An 18,037-nucleotide genomic window follows, 5' to 3' on the forward strand; every position below is an offset into this window, starting at 1 on the left:
TATCTACTATTTGTAACGGCGCAGGCAAGACAATGGGTCCGAATGCGGTATGAATCCACTCAGAGGCATATGGGAGTGCGTGGGGACTCAGAGACCTGGGAATACCAATGACACCTATAGGCCTTGTACGTAGGATATCAGAAAACTACCGAGCTAGCTACGGGGCGAGGTGCGACTAAATACATGAGGGAATAGGGGTAACAGCAGGGGGCAGGGCAGAGTCGGGGCCAGGTCGAGTCAGGGTTGAGCCAGGGTCGGAGCCGATACGGGGACCCTTCGGATGGGTACCGGGCGACCCGAGATGGAACGAGAATCGTTACACTATTAGATTTATGTGTTAAGTGTGTTAATATTATTATATAAAAGGTCTATAGTTTATGTAGTAATAAATAAGTGAAATGGTACCTTTAGTTAACATATAAATATAATATATACTTTTTTTATATATTACTTAATATATTATTATGCAGCATCTTTATTCTTTAACGTACTTCATGGGCGAGTTGCTCACACACCCGAGTTGCTTACTTTTGCTAAGACCCTACTACACCACTTTTCCTACACTAATGCATTCCTAACAACACTACTTAAACGCGTTAAAAGAACATTAGATGCAGCTTATGCTTTAAGCTCTTAAACAAAACGCAACACTTTCTAACTAACACGCTGCAGCTATCTATAGGGTCCCTTAAAAGATAATAAGTAACTAATGCGCTAGACAACCTTTCTAAGCTAATTATACAGCTAACTTATAAAAGCTAGATAATAATAAAGAGCAGGTAATTATTTAGCACATACTTAAGCTAGATGCGCAAGGATTTCCCCCCTAGCTAGTAGCTATAGCTAATATAGCTAATTCTTTGCGCGCTAAGCACAATATAGGCTATATTAGCATAAACTAGCCTAATACATTTATTAAGTGTTACCTAAAGCTTAAAGTAAAGTTTAAGCGCAAGTACAACTATAAGAGAGCCCTTTATAAAGATCCTGCAGTAATTTAAGGCTAGTTTAACCTTATAAAGAATATTAAAGCTAAGTATAGCATCTAGAATAATAACATGTACAACTTTAATAAAATAGGGTTTATAATAGGCTAGATATCTACTAGAGCAGTTGTTACAGGTTTAGAGAGACAAAGATAGCTAAAAGCAGTCTAGCTAGGCAACTAGAAGTAGACAACAGCTATTTAGGGCATTAATGCTAAAAAGTAGGCTATTCTGCTCTTTATTATTTTTTAGAGTAGTAACTACCTCTTAAACTAGTATAAAGAGAAAAATCTACTTTAGAATTAAGTTATTGCAATCTCTAAGCATAGCTAGACTACTAATTAGCTTAGTTTAGACTAGTTAAAGCACTTTAACGCGCATATAAAAAAGTGTACTGTTAGCAGCTACTGTCTGCTAGTTATTAATAGCTATAAAAGCTATAACTTACTTTATTTCTAGTAATACTATAAAAATAATAAGATTATTACTATCTACATGCCTTCTTACTTATTGCACCTTCTATAGCTACTTAATGTAGGTTATTTTACTTCTTTAAAGAAGGCATATAGGCGCTAAGCTAAAAACCTTATGCGCAACTAAATTACCTATATTATAAAAATAAAGTTCCTGCTATGCTTTAAAGCAGCCTATAATGCTGCAATTACTTCTAGTAATATCTAAAAAGGGTTCTAAGGCGCTAGATTAGTTCCTTTTAACCTACAACAGGTTATAATAGGCTTTAATGTAAAGTTGTGCACTTTATTACTACTACTACCTATATACAACAAGCCCTAGCAGTTGTAAACCCTAAGTAATACTCTAGAACTTAGGTTATAATTAATGCTTATAAAGATAAAGATTTAAAAGTATATAAATAGTTTACTAACTTTTATAGTTAAAGTGTTTAAAAAAGTCTTAAAGAGGGCAGCAATAATTACGCATAAGCTAGTGTTAGTGTAACAGGAAATTACTAAGCTTTAAGCAGCTAATAAGGCCGCTACATAATGTAAATTGCATAAAAGAAAGCAGATTAAGGCAGAAAAGACCTTAATAATTTAGAAAGGCCTGCGCTTAACAGCTCTAAAGGAGTTTAGGGCGCGCAGTAACAGGAAGAAGGCAAAGAAGCAGGTGTAAGCTAAAGTAGGTAAGCTATCTTAAAGGCGCTGCAGACAGTGCAATTAGACTAGGCATAACGCGCAAACGTGTAAGCAAGAAGCAGAAGTAGTATCTAAATAATATTCTAGGCTGTACTGTACTATATAGTGCTAGAGCGGGTTGTTATGGGCTATAATAGAGTTTGTTAGGGTGGGGTCTTGGCAAAAGTGAGCGACTCGGGTGTGTGAGCGACTCGCCCATGAAGTACGTTAAGTTAATTATATAAAAGTAGCTTACTTATCTTTTTTAAGTAAAGACTACTATATTATATATAAGTTTAATATTTTTACTATTAAACTTAATAAGCTGCTTTTTTACTAAAATAGTTTTACTTTTTAAATAAAACTTTACTTTTTATAGTTTTTTTTATATAAAATTTTTTATTATAATGCTTAAAGTGTTGTCTATTTATAAGCTAGTAATACTAAAAGTGTGCTCTTTTTTATTAGTAATTAAAAAGTAAAGGTTGTATAAAGAAATGTACATATGTAGCTTTTTTTTATAGTAGTTATAGTATGTTTTAAACTAATATAGTTCTAATTTAGCAGCTCTATACAAGAGTTGTACAACCTAAAGTATTATATTTAGTAGTGTTGAATGGACTCTATGCTAGCTATGCAAAGCAAAGAGGTTTGCACGGTGTACACATCGCGCGAGGGGGGTTGCAGGTAACTGGTGTTAATTCTTCTTGTTCTAAGTCTGTGCGAAGGAAAGGGTATTTATCTGTCTGTGCGTACAACTGTGACACAAGACTATGTCACGTAACGCCTAACTGCGTATCTAAATACTACTATTTAGACACTAGCAACTTTTTCTTTTTCCTTTGTACAGACCTTGCCTAGTTTGCCCTGCTTATACTACTAAAGCCTTTACAGCACAGCGCCCTGTTTATTATCTTGTACAGGCCTAAGCCTGTTAACTAATGCTTTAACTCTAACAGTTAGTTAGTTGTGCAAAACTAGTTTTTTAAGGGCAGAGTTTAGCGCCTTCTTTATACAGGCATCTGCTAGGTTGTTTTTTCTATTAATCTACTTAATTTTTATAATCTTTTTTTTATATAATTTTTAAATTAACATAATATTAATTATAAGCTTCTTTTTATTTATTATACTAAGCTTTATAAGACATTTATACAAAGATCTTAAGTCTGTGCATAGTACAATAGGTATTAGAGGTAGTCTAAGCATATGTATAATCTAGTTAATTGTTGTGCTTAGTGTAATTACGCAGTAAAATCCTCCTACTATTCTATATAATTTACTAGCTAGTATAGAGCAGGTAACTTGTTTATACTTAGAAGAGTTCTAGTATATAATATTACTTATTATTTTAAAGTTATACAAGTTCCTAGTGCGCTGCTTTATTCTAAAAATAATAAAGAAGCTAAGCTGTAAACTTAGGTTTTTATTATTTATAAATAATTTATTAGTAAAAATAAACAACTTTATATAAAAAAGATTAAGTAGTACATATAATAATTCTTAATTCTAGTTATTAATTTGCTATTAGATTTATATATTTAATGCCTTAATATTGTTATATAACAGTAACACAACTTAAGTAGCAGTAGACAGGTTAAATGCTGCCTTAGGTTAACATATAGACGCAATATAGGCACCTTGTGCGCGCTGTTTAATGTACTTCTGCGTGGCGTTCTCTGCGTTTAGGTCTACTGTATAAAGGTTCTTAGCTTATCTTTTTTAAGTTAATAAAATTATAGTTTTATTTTATGTAAGCTAAATCTTCTCTTTATTAAATTTTATAGGCTGTTTATATAATAATATTATCTTAGATTTTATGTAAAACTTAGCTTTTTACAGCTTTTCTTCTTTACATTGTGTAAAATTAGTTATAATAATACTAAAAGTGTTGTCTGCTTATAGCCCTATAACTCTAAACATTTTTATGCCTTTATACATAATTAATAGGCATAGATTGTATAAAAAGGTTTCTATGCAAAGTTTGTTCTTATAGTAGTTATAGTATGTCTTAAACTAATATAAGCTAGATTCTGCTGCGCTATATAGTAGTTATATAACTCTAAATATTATGTGTAGAGGAAAGCTTTTCTAGAGTTTTCTTAGTAGTTATGTAAATAATATTTATGTAAGTTTGTCTATTAACTGTACATACACTTAAGTAATATTGCGTAGCTTATAGTGCATACTATATAAAGCTATTAGTAATAAGCTAATAGCTAAAATTAACCTCTAACTTATTTTCTAAATTATAAAGAACTATATAAGAATCTCTTTTTTCTTTTTATTAAAATGTTTTATAAATACTAGTCTTAATTTTTTATATAGCTATGTTAATTTCCTTTTAACTTTATATATAAAATAAAGGTTAAAGATCTGTCTCTTATAAACTAATAAATTATATAAAAGTACCTTAAATATGCTACTTATAATTAGACTTTTTATTTTTATATAGTCTAATTCTTAAAATAGTTTTTTAAGTGTTGTAATTACACTATCTGCATAGAGCTTAATTACTAGAGCGTAGTTATCTTTTTTCTTCTAAGTGAAGAACATTATGTTTTATATAAAATTCTTATGTAGTCTTCTATAGCCTTTCTTAGCTAGTTATAGTTCTAGTTTATATAATAATTTAATACTACTTAAGGGGCTGTTTTGTGCAGTCTATTAATTTAAGTTAGTTGCTTGCGTAGACAACCTCTTTTTTATGCTTATAAAGGATCCCTTTGTACTAGGGCTAGTTTATCTAGATCTAGCAGTTCTTGTACAGGTTTATCTTTATTTTTTGTATAATAATACAGCATAACTTATGTGCAGTAAAGTCTTACTAGACTATTTTTTATCTTAATAATAACATTTAGAGGGTTAATTCTTTTTACTATATATAGTTTTATCTATTCTTTCTTCTTTTACTATATTTTTACTTTAGAACTAAGTAGAAGATTTAGAACTTTATGTAATGTTAGGCTTTTCTAGGTGTTAATTATATAATTAATATTAACTTTTGCTCTTTTACTGTAAAGCATTTTTATTGCCTTTTATATAGCGTTAGCTTGCGTAGCAATGTTAGAGGATAGTGCAGAATCTATGTTAATTCTTAGGTACATTCTAAATACAAGTAATATAGGTATAAGACTATTTAGTTCTACTATATTATTTAAGGCTTTAATAGCTATCTATAACACTAATTTATTATTTATATAATTATCTAATTCTGTACAGAGGATGTTGTATGCACGTTGTAGTAGTGCGTGTGCGCGCTTAATCTTCCCTATAGCCTAATAGGCTTCTACTAGCATTTATTAACACATTACTCTTAACGTACTTTATAGGCGAGTCGCTCACACACCCGAGTCGCTCACTTTTGCCAAGACCCCACCCTAACAAACTCTATTATAGCCTATAACAACCTGCTCTAGCACTATATAGTACAGTACAGCCTAGAATATTATTTAGATACTACTTCTGCTTCTTGCTTACACATTTATGTGTTATGCCTAGTCTAATTGCACTATCTGCAGCGCCTTTAGAATAGCTTACTTACTTTAGCTTACACCTACTTCTTTACTTTCTTCCTATTACTGCGCGCTTTAAACTTCTTTAAAGCTATTAAGTGTAGGCCTTTTTAAATTATTAAGGTCTTTTTTGCCTTAATCTGCTTTCTTTTATATAATTTATATTATATAGCAGCTTTATTAGCTGCTTAAAGCTTAGTAATTTTTTATTACACTAATACTAGCTTATGTGTAATTATTACTGCCCTTTTTAAGACCTTTTTAAACACCTTAACTATAGAAGTTAGTAAACTATTTATATACTTTTAAATTTTTATCTTTATAAGTATTAATTATAACCTAAGTTTTAGAGTATTACTTAGAGTTTATAACTACTAAGGCTTATTATATATAGGTAGTAGTAGTAATAGAGTGCGTAACTTTATATTAAAGCCTATTATAACTTATTATAAGTTAAAAAGAACTAATTTAGCGCTTTAAAACTCTTTTTAAATATTACTAAAAGTAATTACAGTATTATAGGCTGCTTTAAAGCATAGTAAAAACTTTATTTTTATAATATAAGTAATCTAGTTATACATAAATTTTTTAGCTTAGCACTTATATACCTTCTTTAAAGAAGTAAAATAACCTACATTAAGTAGCTATAAAAGGTGTAATAAGTAAAAAAGTATATAAATAGTAATAATTTTATTATTTTTATAGTATTACTAAAAATAAAGTAAGTTATAGCTTTTATAGCTGTTAATAACTAGTAGACAGTAGCTACTAACAGTATACTTCTTTATATGCATGTTAAAGTGCTTTAACTAGTCTAGACTAAGCTAATTAGTAGTCTAGCTGCACTTAGAGATTATAATAACTTAATTTTAAAGTAGATTTTCCTTTTTATACTAGTTTAAAAAGTAGTTGCTACCCTAAAAGATAATAAAAGGCAGAATAGCTTACTTTTTAGCATTAATGCCCTAGATAGCTGTTATCTACTTCTAGTTACCTAGCTAAACTACTTTTAGCTGTCCTTATCTCTCTAAACTTATAACAACTGCTCTAGTAGATATCTAGCCTATTATAAACTCTATTTTATTAAAGTTGTATATGTTATTATTCTAGATGCTATACTTAGCTTTAATATTCTTTATAAAGTTAAACTAGCTTTAAATTACTATAGAATTTTTATAAAAAGCTTTTTTATAGTTATACTTACACTTAAACTTTACTTTAAGCTTTAAGTAACACTTAATAAACATATTAAGCTAGTTTATGCTAATATAGCCTATATTATGCTTAGCATGCAAAGAATTAGCTATATTAGCTATAGCTGCTAGCTAGGGGGGAAATTCTTGCGCATTTAGCTTAAGTATGTGCTAAATAATTACTTACTTCTTATTATTATCTAGCTTTTATAAGTTAGCTATATAATTAGCTTAGAAAGGTTATCTAGTGTGTTAGTTACTTATTATCTTTTAAAAAACCTTATAGATAGCTGCAGCATGTTAGTTAGAAAGTGTTATGTTTTATTTAAAAGCCTAAAGTGTAAGCTGCATCTAACATTTTTTTAACATGTTTAAGTAGTGTTATTAGAAATACATTAGTGTAGAAAGAGTAGTGTAGTAGGGTCTTAGCAAAAGTAAGCAACTTAGGTGTGTAAGCAACTTGCCTATAAAGTACGTTATAATCTTTACATAATTTTAAAAATCTTTAAATGCAAAGTTTGTACTAGGGTTATGTATAATATAATTAAGTAGGCCTTAATATATGTTAATCTAACACTTGCAGAGCGTGTCCTAGGTATCTTGTACAGACATTAATTTTAAGAAAGTTGCTGCTTAGAATAATGTATCTATATTAATTACATGTAGTACATTTTAGTTACTAATTTATACAACATTAATTACTATTTTATAATTAAAGTATAAATTATTTTTAAATATAAACTTAAATTTTTATAGTGCTAGGTTATGTAGCTAATACATGTAGCAGAACTTCTTAATCTCTTTAAGTATAAAGGGGTTAGCATTATATCTAGCGTTTTTAAGCATTGTGTAAAGTTGTTCTATACAAGAATAGCTAAATCTTTTATGCAGTTATTAAAGTTTGTGTTTAGTAAAAAAAAACATTAATTTTTTTTTTATATGTTAAAGAATAGATAACTTTATTTTTATATAACTAGAATAGTATTTTTATTACTTTGTACAATTACATTCTGCATGTTGTTAAAGTACGCACCTATTTAGTCTACGTCTGCTAGAGACAGTAGGAACAGTGTTAGGGTGTCTAGGATGTAATACATTATGTTACTAACTAGGTTAGTAATTTATATAGTACTAATTAATTCTATTAATTTTTATTTTCTAAAGCTAATACTCTTCTTGTTTAGTGTTTAGTCTACTTTTATATAAAGGAATTCTTGCAAGTATACTTTAAGTTATAACTTTTCTACAGTAAAAATCTTTACAGCGCTAGTATCCTATAGTTTACCTTAGTATACTGTATAATATTAATCCTTAAGAATAAACTGTTCTGCGTATCCTTTAGGTTCTAGGCTGTATATGTCCTCTGCTGTCGCACAGTAGAGAAATGTAGTAGTAGTAGTAAGGTAGTTAATAATCTTTTTACCTTCTTCTTTCTTTAGTGTAAAGATGGGATGGTAAGTAGCACGGATAGCACTGAGAGCAAGCTTTCGGAGAAAGATAGGAGTGTATTGTAAGAGAGACGAATTGCTGCCAAGCTTTGCTTGTTAGGATTTATGCTTATATACAAAGCACAGGTCATACAACCTCCAAACAGGTCAGGTGAGGCCATACTGGCCCGCTCTGGGACATCTGGCCTTACATTATCCCCCCTTATAGTAGTCCTACAACTTAGAGGATAGAATAGATAATAATAGGCCTAAGTAGCATAAAAAAGTGTTATATAATGCCCTAAAAACTTACTCCTGCCTATTTTAGTTAATTCTATGTAAGTTTATTTAAAAATAACCTAGAGTTATTAGGTAAAAGTAAAGTAAAAGTATAAAGTAAAAGTAAAGGTAAAGTAGCAGTATATCTCACGCTAGTAGAGTAGCAGTTAGGACAGTATATATAGGGTCTAACTGTTCTAGAAGTCTATCTTCTTTACACCTCTGCCCTCTCTACAGGTTAGAATTTAGAAGATTCTAAACTTTTTAAAGTAAGTACATTCTAAGCCACTCTAGCGTAATCTAGCGTAAAGGGGTGCTAACAAGCTTTAATAGTCCTATCTTACCTTGCTTACGCCTACCTGTTGCTTAATTTGCTCTTAGCTTCTTTCTTTATGCTTAACTTTACTTAATAACTTTAAAATAAACCTCTACAGCCTACTTTATTGCAATCTAGCTATAGTTTTTTTTAAAAAAGATTAATTAGCTTTTACTAATATAAACTTACACTTTAATAACTCTTACATTTAATGCGTTAATAAAATGTCCTGTAAGGGCATTATAGATAAGAGTAGTAGCTGTTATATGCTCTTAGATAATAAGTTATGTTATAGTATAAAAAAAAAAGGAATTAAGTACACTAAGTGTGCTTATTACCTTAAATTTAGTAAAAAGTGCTTTAAAGTGCATATTCTAGCTCCTTCTAGCGTATTTACGCGCAGTCTGTCTAGTCTAACCTTAGATAGCTCTTTATTACTTTTAAACCTAAATAATAGGCTTTTAAGAATGCTGTGCTTAATATTTTAGCCTTTATTAATTTACTTAACCCTACTTAGTTAGCGTAGGCTAATGTAATAGTTATGTTATAAGTAAACACTATTATTTAGTTTTTTTAAGTGTAAGTTTTCTTGTTGCAGCATAATCTAGCTTAATTAGCCTTATTCTAGCTCTTAATAGTTTACAGTAAAAACAAAATCCTGTATAATAACTATCTGTACACGCACAGTAGCGTTATAGGTAAAATTGCTAAGACTAGAGTTGTTTTTAAGAAGCGCGCCTACTCTAAAGATAATATTACTAAAAAAAAGAAAAAAAAGTGTAAGGCGCTTAAAAAGAACTTTAATAAGAATAAAGCTGTAATAACTTTATTTAAAAAAGTAGGTGTGTGCTATTCTTAACTATTCTAGCGCTAACTAGCATAATAAAAGAAATATAGTGTTAAAGGTGTCTATGTTACTAAAGCTAAGTAATGTTATTATGTTAATACTGCTAAAGCTGCTAATGTAATCTACTATGTCTCTAAGAAGCATAATAAGGCTAATAATATTAAGAATAAGGCTAGTTAGGATTAAACCTTAGCTAAAAAGAGGTAGCTAACTAAGTATAATAAGAAACATTTTAATAGTTGTTCTGCTATTGTAAATTTACCTACAGAGGACCTTAATGTCTAATCTAGGGCCCTAATGGCACAATCTAGTGTGATCTGGCGCATCCTATAGTAAAAATAGTTAAGAATGCATAGTATAGTATAGTTTTAAGTTTTTTAGCTTAAGCTTCTTTTTTCTTTCCTTAATAAGGTTAAATACTTTTATATTATGTCTCTTAGACTTAAAATGTAACTATTTTAGTAGTAATAGATTAATCTGCCTCTAGCTTGCTTACTTTATAGCTTTTTTATTCTAAAAATTTTAGAATGTTTTGCTAGACTTAAACTCTGCCTTTTTTTTACTAGTATAAGTTATTTTAGGCTAGAATGTTTGTTTCTTCTACATAATAAATTTCTTTAGGCTAAAATAACCTTTTTCTTAACTCTAGTAAGCTATTTTATGCTAGAATAGCCTTACTTAGTCTAACTAAGGAATCTTAGGTTTAAATAGGCTATGTTGTCTTCTTATTTCTATAGCGCTATTAAACACCTCTTGTTAAAAAAACCTTAAGTAAGGAAAAAATAAAGTAAAGGTAGCTATACTTAATTTATTAAGTTACTTCCTTTTTTTTAAGAAGTTTAACCTAAACTAGCATAATTTAATTTTTTGCTATATATTCCTCTACTCTTTTAAAACACTTTTAATGCGTTTAAGCTAATATTAAGTCTAAGTTCTTATAAGTTCTTTTTAAATAAATAACCTTTTTATTTTATAAGATATTTTTATACTCTAACTAAATTTTGTTTTTAGTTAAGTATTTTTTTTACATAGTACACATTATCTTTTATAGCGTGTAGAGTGTCTATAATTAGTTCTAATTATAACTTAAGACATCCTTTCTAGGTATATAGCTCTAAAAGTAAGATATAGAACACTAGATAAACTTCTTCTAGATTAGGTAGGTCTACTTTATACGCCTCTGCGCTAATTTAGGCTACAACTTTTTTTAGTTTTAAAAACTTCTAGTCTAACTTCTTCTTTAGCTTTATTAATTTTATGTGTTTATTAGAGACTAATACTTTGTCTTTTACTTATAGCTGTATATGCTTTTATTATTTGTCTGTATACTTCTTTTAATACACATTTATAGTAATAATTTTCTAGCAGCATTTTAACTATAGTGTAAGTGCTTTTGCAGTAACTCTGTTTGCTATGTGCAATTCCCCCTAACCTAGGGGTTCTCTAGGCTAATCTAGCCCTCTTAGGTTTGCTCTGTAGTATGCTTAGAAAGAAGTAACTCCTGTGGTCACATGTACGTTATTATTATATGTAAACTCTGCTATTAGTAACTATATTACCTAATTATTTTATTCTAGGTAATAGTAACATCTAAGGTACTATTTTAGAGTTTAGTTTTGTTTTTTAGTCTACCTATTAGTCTTAAGATAGTAGGCTAATAAGAGAATCTTTTATATACTAAAATAGTAATAAAAACTATCTTAGTACTTTAAGTTTATTATTAGCTCTTAATTAAAAATAATGTTCTTTAGAACTTTATAAAAGCAAATAACTTTTTTTAACTAAACTTTTGCTAGGTCTAAAGCCTCTTAATTAGCTCTAGCTAGCATGTAGTAAGCTATCTTAGTAAGACAGTCTACTATTATAAGAATTGCATTATATACTAACCCTAAGTATTTATAAGAGGGCAGCTATGTTATAAAATCTATTGTAACATCCTACTAGGGCCTATTAGGCAGCGGTAAAGGGTAAAGGAGCCTATATAGGCAGTGTTATAAAGCTACTAATTATCTGCACCTTAGGCAGTTATTATAGTACGCCTTTATGTCTTTTCTAAGCCTTTTTTAATTATATTAATGTATAATCTTTTTAAGTGTCTTTTTTACACTAAAGTAGCCTGCTAATAGGCTGTTATAGCACTTTTAGAACACTTCTGCCTTCTTTTAGTCTGTTGTTAGGGTCTTTTTTCCTATATTAGCTATAGCATGTTATTTTAGCCTATTCTAGGGATAAGTGTTTTTATTAAGGTTCTCTTTGTTCTTTATTTTACTCTTAGTGTTTAATAAGTCTATTTTATTATAGTCTTCTTTAATACCTAATATAAAGTTTTTATTATTGTTCTTTTTTAGTTTTTTGCTTATAGCTCTTTTAAGATCTAGCTGTTTTAGCCCTTATTCTCTTTTAAAGTAGTCCCTAGCTAAGCCTAAAGAATTTTATAAATGTGTAATAGCTGTAACTATTAATTTTTTATTATAATTTTATTAATTTAAGAGGTTGCGCATGTTTATTACATACAGTACATTCCTCTTTTAGGAAGGCTATTATAACTCCTTAATATAGTTAGGTCTTCTTAAGGGTTTATCTGCTAGGTTTAGCTTCTTTAGACAGTGTGTAATAACAAAATTATATTCTATTATCCTTTTATAGGCTTAGACCTGCTAGTAGTTTAAAGTTTTAGTTTCTATAAACTAGTAAAGATTATTATAGTTTATAAAAAGTTTAAACAGTAGACTTTAAAAGTAATGTTGCTAATATGCTAAACTTTTATTAATAGTAAGTAACTTTTTATTATAAGTATTATAATTATACTTAGCTTTGCTTATTTTTTTTAAGAAAAAGCTAATTAGCCTTTATTAAGCTTTTCTAGTCTTATTTAAGACTAATTAGCTTAAAATGCTATAAATTACACTTCTTAAGGTATTAACTTTTACCTTAGTTTTCTTATTAGCATTAAAATAAGCTAATATAAGAACTTTAAAGAATAAGTTTTAGAGCTTTTAGAAAGCTACTTTACCTTTAGGACTAATATTAAGCTTCTAACTTTTTTCCTACCTTTGCTCTTAACTACTTTTTGCTGTGTCTAGGCCCTTTTAGGTTAGCTTAGTAAGGGGTAGGGTAATTAAGAAGAAGTTAGCAATAAACTGCCTATAGTAGTTTATAAACCTTATAAAAACACAAATATTCTAAATAGTCTTTAGCATTAGCTACTTCTAGATTATCTTAATTCTTAAAGGGTTAATTTTAACTTTTTTTAGGTAAACTATGTACTCTAGGTACTTAGTCTTTTATGTGTAAAATTTGCACTTACTAAGTTTTAAAAAAAGCTTTACTTTATATAATTTTTATAGCACTTTTTTAATATAAACAACTTATTCCTTTTCTATGTTAGAATAGACTAGAATATTATTAAGGTACATAATACATGTTACATTAACTAACCCTACTAAAGCCTAGTTAATATAAGCCTAGAAAGCTGCAGAAGCATTAGTAAGACTAAAAGGCACAACCTAGTACTTAAAATAACTATATTAAGTCTAGAATGCTGTCTTCTACTTATCTCCCTTACAAATATATAATATATAGTACGCATTATAGATATCTAGCTTTATATACTACTTTACCTTCCTAAGTCTCTTAAGAGATTCTAAGATAAGTAGTAGTAAGTAATAATTTTTTATTATAATCTAGTTTAGGCCTTTATAATTTACATAAAGCTTTAACTCTTTATCCTTTTTTTTATAAATAGGATTAGAGCTTTTATAGAAGACTTAAACCTTTAAATCTACTCTTTCTACAGATAATTATTAATATATTTATAAAGATGCTATAACTTATACTCTAATAAGTTATATAGTAGTTAGTAAAAAGGCTTTGTCCTTTTCTCTAGCTTAATAGCTAGATTTTGTAGGCTATACAGTAGTACTTCTAACATCTTGTTAGACTTAACTATGTCTGTATATTCTTTGTACTCTAGTTTTAACTTAAGCTCTACAGGTCCTAAAGAATCTTTAGTGTTATTAGACAGCACACTGCAGACATAGACATCTGTATTAGGACTCTACATAGTTTGCTTAAACTCTGCTGTGTCTTCTAAGGCTACTTTAGTGTACTTTAGCACACTATAGTCTTTTACACCTTTAAATAACATATGTTTTATATAAAAGTTTAGCTTTAAATTAAACTAATTAATCTAAATTAAACCTAAATATATTAGGGGTTTTTTTAAGTCTATTACTATAAACAGTACCTTATAAGTCTAAACTTTTTCTTAGAAGTCTATAATTTTTATGTTTATAACTATAAAGCTATAGACAGCAAAGTCTAATTTATTAGGTGCCTTTAGAAAGACACCTAGTAGGGGCTTAATCTTAAGATCCTACTCCTTAGCTATTATAGTAAATAAGATGTTTAATTAAGCTTTTTTATTTACTACAGCCTAAAAGTCTTTTAATAACTCTATGCTTACTATTACTAATAATAAGGTTAACTTTTTTAAGTATAATAAGTTCTAAAGGTTTCTAAGCTTCTTTTTATTACTTTTTAAAGTAATATAAGCTAGAAGGAAGAAGCTTAGTTTTTTTAGCTTTACTTTTTTTTTTTTTACTTATTTTTATTAGACTTATTTTTATCTTTATTCTTTATAAGATAATCTAGAGAAATATAACCTAGTTGCTTATAATTTTAGTAAGTAACCTTTATCTTATTAAATTTTTACCTTTTTTTTAGCTTTTTTTTAGCTTAAAGGCTTTTTTTATTCTTTTTTAGGCTTTTTTAGTTCTTTATTAGCTAGAGGTAAAGTAGAATGCTTCTATGTTCTTTTCTTTTTTAACTTTAGCCTTTTTCCTTTTTGTAGGCAGTAGTAGGATATATTACTCTACTCTTCTACCTAAGCTAGCGTCTCTTGCTTACTTTATAAAATATATGTTAGATTACGCTTAATCTTGTTAAATAGTGTGCTACTAAAGTCTGCTATTATCTTATCTAGGCTCTTCTTATTAACTTTAGTCTATAATAGCTTAAGGTAGGCTAGAAGTTTAGTTAGAAACTAGTTAAGTTATTATTTATAGTTTTTTATAGTGTTATAGGCTACCCTTTTTTATTCTGCTAAGGTACTTAATGTATTAAGCATCTTATTTTTAAAATCTTACTATGTTAGTAACTATAATAAGTTAATAAGCTTTAAATAAGTGTAGTGTGTTTTTTATAGTAATTATAGTGTCTTATTAATGTATTATAGGCTAAAAGAGATCTTTTATAATTCTTAAGCAAAGCTTAATAGACTCTTTTAATAATAGTCCTTATTATCCCTACACTACTAGTTGTAGTCTGCCCTGTTCTTCTTTTTATATTAGTGTAGTAGTTTAGAACGCAGTAGGTTTACTTAGTCTTAGGTAAGTTTTAGTATAATAATATTTAATGCCTTAGTTAGTAACTTGTTAAGTGTGTTTATATTGCCTGCTTTAAATTAATAATAGATTTCTATTATCTTAGCTAGTTCTTACGCTTCCTGCTGCTCTTGCAGCTAGGCGCAGGCTTCTGCTAAAGCCTAATTTGCAGGGGTAGACTGTGCGTTGCTTAGTCCTGCACTAGCCCTTCTAACCCCTTCTAGGCCCTAATTGCCTTCTAGATAGCTTAACAAGCCTAATCTATAAAGATTTCTATTATCCTTTTTACTTATCTCTTACTTTGTTCCTTCCTGTGTTAGTGTTAACTCTAGTTAAGTATTACTAGAAGCAGTAGTCTTAGCTAGCTTTATAAGTAGTCTTTAAGCGCTTATTGCATCTAATTCTCCTCTAGCGTTTTACTTTAACACTATTATGTACAAATGTTACCCTTAAGCAGTATACTAGCTTGTAGAGTAATTTAAATGTAAAGATAGAATAGTAAGTAGCACAGATAGCACTAAGAGCAAGCTTTTAGAGAAAGATAGAAGTGTATTGTAAGAGAGACAAATTGCTGCTAAGCTTTGCTTGTTAGGATTTATGCTTATATACAAAGCACAGGTCATACGACCTCCAAACAGGTTAGGTGAGGCCATACTGGCCCGCTCTGGGACATCCGGCCTTACATTTAGGTTGTTATTATATAACTTCTCTTTCTTCTACTCTAGTTTACTTTTAAATTTTTAAATGTACACGCTTACTTTCTTGCGTGTTAGTGTCTTATTATAGAATTCTTTATACAAGGAGATGTACTAGCGTTTTGCACAAGATTAATTTATAGAAGGATAATTTATTAACTAACATTTTTTTATAGCAGATAAAGCATTACTTTAATTATATAAAGAAGTGTAATTTAAATCCCTTTAGACTTTTTCTATGTTGTTAGAAACTATGCGTATAAGATAAGTTATATCTCTTGTTAGTATAGTACATGTCTTCTAGTTTATTTAGAAATGCGTTATTCTGCTAATTAATTGTAACCTAAAGTGCTAAACAGAGGTTACTATATAGTGCTTTATATGTAGGCTTAATTAAAAACATAGCTTGTTTAAGCTTAAGTTATTCTTAGCATGCTTATATAACAGTAGTATAAAGCAGTATCTTGCTTTAAAATTATAGACTAAGAGCTCTCTATGTAAGAGTAAGCTTATTAATTATAGCTTTAAGAGCTTTATATAAAGTTTTTATAAAGTTCTTTTACTTAATTTATGTAAAGCTTATTATTATTTAATCTATCTAATACTAGTTGTAATTTATGTTAGTATTAAAGTAATTACTAAGCTGTTTATATAGGACCCTTTACATCTTCCTAGGGCTAATATTATAAAGGTAGAACATGTGTGCATAACCTTTAAAGATATTAGGGAAGATGCTTGTGTATAAGGCCTTATAAATAGTAAGGCATTAGCAGAGCTTAATAAATACTATAGCTTTATTAGCTAGAATATTATATAGTTACTTTATATAGTTGTTCTTCTTCCTCTATGCTTTCTAGAATTATATAACCTTCTTAGGTGTAAGGTTCTCTGCTGTAATATCTTGTATAGGTAGAAGTTAGTATAGATTGTACAGTAATTAAATTATATGTAGTAGGTACAAGCTTTGTAGAATCTTGTGCAGAGCTGTAGCTACAGGAATATATAGCTGCCTAGTTGTGCTCTTGTACAGTAAGCTATCACAAGGTAGTTGTACTAATTACAGAAGAAGTATTAGGTCTGTAGGTAATTTATATAAAGACATCCTCTGTAGCGTTAGAACTAACGCTAGTAGTAATAGTTTAGTATAATAGTCTAATAAGATAGTAAAAGCGTGTTCTTCTTTTATAAGTTTATATAGTGTAATAGCCTTTATTTTATCTTTTTTAAAACTAATACTTTTATTCTGTAAGGTAGTAATTAGTTTTTGTAAAAATAGTTAGCTAAGATTTTTAAAGTGTATAAGCTTTTACTCTATAAAGTTATCTTAAAAGTTCTTAAGTATATATATGTCTGTTACGCTTAACACGTAGAGTTTTATAATTAAGTTAGCTGTGTATAAATTAAGCTTCTTTTTAAGTGTGTTATCTAATAGTTTAATTTTATTTACTTAATTTTTAATATTTATCTGCTCTACTAGAGTCTTTGCTAAAATGCCTATAAAAGGTACATATTAGTTATATGTTAATATGTTATGTTAGCTAGTTATAGATAGAGCTAGCGTTGCTTGTTGCTCTATAGTAGTTAATTATGCGTTGTTGCGCGCTGTCTTACTTCTTGTTGTACGCTGCCTCTAAACAGCCTTATGCAAAAAGATAAAACAGACCTTTTAGTGTTAAATAAGCACTAATATTTATATAATACCTCTAAATAGTATTGTACAGACAGGTTTCCTACTCTTTATTAAGTAACTAAACAGAGATTTATAGCTACTTATATATAAATTAAACTTTATCTTTACTCTTACTAATTTATAGTTAAATTAGTAAAGAAAAGAATTCCTCTTGTATGCAATTTTTTAGATAGAAAGGTACAAGAAGAGCTTTCTATCTTACAGTATTTAAACTACTAATTAGTGTTAAATAGACTCCATGCTAGCTATGCAAAGCAAAGAGGTTTGCACAGTGTACACATCGCGGGGGGGGGGGGGGGGGGGTTGCAGGTAACTGGTGTTAATTCTTCTTGTTCTAAGTCTGTGCGTACAACCGTGACACAAGACTATGTCACGTGACGCCCAACCGCGTATCCAAATACTGCTATTTGGACAAGTAGAAAGCTCTAGCGCATCTTCTTTAGTAGCTTTATGTACAGTGTGCGCATAAGCTTATTTATTAATTAAATATATACTTATATAATATTACACAGTTTAAAATACATTTTATGTATAGCCTTCAGGCTTACTTTTATAGGTAAAAGTAGTCTTTA

The sequence above is a fragment of the Lindgomyces ingoldianus genome (assembly GCF_010093535.1).
Source record: "Lindgomyces ingoldianus strain ATCC 200398 unplaced genomic scaffold BDR25scaffold_15, whole genome shotgun sequence".
Lineage (NCBI taxonomy): Eukaryota > Fungi > Ascomycota > Dothideomycetes > Pleosporales > Lindgomycetaceae > Lindgomyces > Lindgomyces ingoldianus.